This window comes from Miniopterus schreibersii, assembly GCF_964146895.1.
Source record: "Miniopterus schreibersii genome assembly, chromosome: X".
In the NCBI taxonomy this organism is placed as follows: domain Eukaryota; kingdom Metazoa; phylum Chordata; class Mammalia; order Chiroptera; family Miniopteridae; genus Miniopterus; species Miniopterus schreibersii.
The window spans coordinates 66,580,906-66,584,530 of record NC_138104.1 but is presented as its reverse complement, the minus strand read 5'-3'; the positions used below and the strand labels follow the sequence as shown (position 1 = coordinate 66,584,530).

The window sequence follows — 3,625 nt, the reverse complement described above, 5'->3', positions numbered from 1 at the left end:
CCTTGTATGGCTTGGCTGGAGTGGCTCAGCAGTTGAGCATCTACCTATGATCCACTAGATCATGGTTCAGTTCCCAGTCAGGGCACATGCCAGGGTTGCAGGCTCAATCCCTAGTGCGGGGCTTGCAGGATCAATGACTCTCTCATCATTGATGTATCTATCTCTCCTTGTCCCTTTCTCTCTCTGAAATCAATAAAGATATATTTTGAAAACAAACAAACAAAAAACCTTGTATGTCTGCTAAGAAACTAGCCAGCAAAACTCTTTGAAAGTTTACATTTACCAGTTACTACTCTAAACCATTTCTACCACCTTCAAGCTTCCTAATCAATTGTCTTTCTTCTTGTCTATAGAAAGCAACTGTGTTCTTATTTCTATGATAAAATTGAGGCTATCAGAAATTACATCTCTCAACTTTCTGACTCTTCCTCCTTATCAATTTATCATCGTCTTCTCTGACTACCTCACTTCCAGGGTCAGAGATGATTCTTTCTTCTGTTCAAAGGTAAGCACTTCTCCCATCCTCATACTTCTAAGTCCTTAATCCTTCTTCTGTCACCTCATCACTCTTTCCCTCTCTTTGCTGCTCCTTCATGTTCCTTTTCTCTAGAATCTTCTTCTCCAAACTTGAAAACAAGTTTCAATTACTGTAATCTAAAGACAAAATTCTTGTCAGCCAGCACCATATATTTACCCCATTCCCTCCACTGCAAAACTCCTGGAAAGAGATATGTACATTCACCATTTCCACCCACTTCACACTTAGAATCTACTCTACTCTGGTCTCTGCCCACTACTCCACAGAAATTGCTATTGTCAAGGTCATCAATGGCTTCCAGGTTGCTAAATCCTTTGTCAAGTTTTAATCACTTTTTTATTTGACCCCTTGATAGCATTGAATACTGTTGAACACTCCTCCCTTGAAACTTTGTACTCCTTAGACACACTATTTCTCTTCTCATTCTCTTTGGGGTTGCCACTTACTTAATCATCCATCAAATGTTGGACACTCCAGGGTTCCTTCCTTAAGTCCATGAATTTTCCTCTGGACTTTATCCTCCACTACTATAGTTCCAACTACCACCTCTATGTTCAAGACCTCCAATATAACACACACTCAAACTTATATCTGAAGTTCATAGCTCTCCTGAGCTCCAAGTTCATATTACAAACTATCCACCTAACATCATCTAGATACCACATAGGCATCTCAAATGCAACAAGCCCCAAATGAGCTTGTCATTTCCTCCTTACCCTATTCCGGCAAATTAACTCCTTTACTGTGTCCCTATTTTGAGTAATGATTATATCGTCTTAATAGTCACTAAAGCCCTAAACTTGGGAGGTATCCAGATAGTCACCATATTCTGCCAATTTCCCTTTCTTAAGTCTGTCTCTTGCTTCTCATCCCTATTACCACTACCTTAGTCCAGTTCCTCATTGTTTCCTTATTTGACTATTTTCTTATTTTGACTATTACAAAAACCTACACAAGAGGTATGGGTTACTGAGGATGCGCTGTAATCACAGTCCAGAAGGAAGAAGGGAGGGGATCTATGCGAGGAGCTGTCATGGTGTGGAGTTTGCAGCTAGCTGATGGAGACTTGGTGGTAGCAGCCATGAAGCTGGGGAATGGTGCTAAGGATCAAGTACACTGTTTTAGAAAAGAAAACAAAACACAAACATGAGAAAGCAGGTGCCACATCTATGTGGGTTTTGTGCTGTGGGCTACTGAATGAAGTCATGGGAGCCAGAGCTGTCAGGGGCCAGCAAGCAGGACTTGCAGGAGGCACCAGTCCTTTCAGATTTACACCACACTACGATTTTCCCACTTACCCATCAGCACCTACAGAAGGGCCTAATACAGTTTGCAAAGCCTGTGGACTTTCATTTCAGTCCTCAGAAAGAAGGGCTGTATTTGAACTTCTGTGAATCCAAACTGCCTCTGCAGTGGCTGTTGTGATTTTCATGATTTTGGGAACATAAAAACACCTGTGAGAATAGTCTGATGCCACAGAAGACTTCATAAGAACTAGAATTGAATTTTAATAGAAAACAAAAGAAAGAAGGCTATTGCTTTCACAATGGCTTGTATCTGGCTATTTTAAATGCTTCTTTTCTGTCTGTTTCTTCAGCATGTATATTGTGACTGCAAGAAGGATTTTTGTTGCTCAGTCTTACAAGGAAATCTTCTTAGATGTTCCACCTGTCACTTATTATGAGACTACTTTTCAGTGCCCTCAGTTAATGTGACTGAAAGTGAAGGATCTGAGGCAATATCTCATTCTTAGAAGCATACCAGTTTGATAGTTGTGGAGAGAAAGACTTGGTAGATCTAGAACTGTGTCACCATGGGTTGGGCTTTGAGGACAACCTAGACACCAGTGATCTGAATTCCTCAAAGTCCCAGTGTTCTAGGTTTTTTACACATTCATATTTTTCAAGCTATACGGCCCCCTTTTCTATTGTGTCTTCGTTTCAGGGAGAGCTAATGGGTAGATACCAGACCTTATCCAAATCCTAGATACCAGGATTTGGAGCGCTGGGAAGGTAAAAAGTGAAATATCTTCAGCAAACACAGAAGATGATGATGATTATGATGGTGATGATGATGATGACAATGATGAAGAAAACTTGGAGGAACGGATGAACCCCTGGTCTCTCTAAGAGGAGATTGAGAGCTTTGCTGTCTGACCTGTCAAACCTTGAAGATGTGTAAGGGATGAGTGTGCACCAGCTGAAGGAAATCCTGGCTCAGAATTTTGTCACCTATTCTGGCTGCTGTGAAAAATGGGAGCTGGTAGAGAAAGTAAACCAGTTATGCAAAGAGAATGAAGAAAACCAAAAGTCATATGGTGAGTGGCTGCAGCTGCAAGATGAGGAAGATGACAGCCTGTGTTATATCTGCATGGATGCCATCATTGACTGCATCCTGCTGGACTGCAGGCACATGGTCACCTGCATCAAGTTCAGCAAGTGCATCTGCAGGCAGTATGTGGTGTGTGTTGTGCAAATGTTTAAGTTCTGAAGCAGACACTCTCCCAACAGGACACTTGTCCCCAAGCTTGACCCCAGACATTTCAGTGTACAGAAGAGACTGGAAACTTACTGTTCAAAAGTCAAAATTATTTTTAAAAATTATTTTCACTACTCACTGGGGTCAAAGATTCATCCTAAGTTACGGCAACATTGGTCCATGCCATACACCTGTCAGCTCAGTTTCCCAGGTTCAGCCCAGCTTCATCACACGTCTGTGATCATTAATTGCTGAAGTCAGACTGCTTATGGAATCAGCTACTCTCCCTCTGGAGAACACTTATCCTCTTCTCTTATCTCTCCTTCATATTTTTTACTTAAACTACTCTAATGTTTGAAACTTCTGTTCTCTTTGGATGAAATCACTGTCTACTATTGACTGACATGCTGAGGTACACGCTGAGCATTGGCACCTCTGAAGGTTCACTTTAATAGTCATGTATATTTTAAATGCTAATATTTGATGAATATAAAGTTTTCACATTGTTGTTATTTCTACATTTAAACTTAATTGTGAACAACTGACATTCTATAGTCAACTACCAGGACCTTAGACTAAACATGCCCATTTCTGTTCAGGTACAGCTTT

The 3,625-nt window shown here is 40.9% G+C and overlaps 1 pseudogene across 1 annotated transcript; it reads left to right on the top strand.

The window, feature by feature from the left end:
- The first annotated feature begins 1,632 nt into the window (after positions 1-1,632).
- Positions 1,633-3,028, top strand: LOC308550992 (E3 ubiquitin-protein ligase RNF34 pseudogene; annotated as a pseudogene). Its single transcript has 2 exons — positions 1,633-1,914; positions 2,136-3,028. The product of its transcript is annotated as an E3 ubiquitin-protein ligase RNF34 pseudogene (transcript).
- Positions 3,029-3,625: the final 597 nt, after the last annotated feature.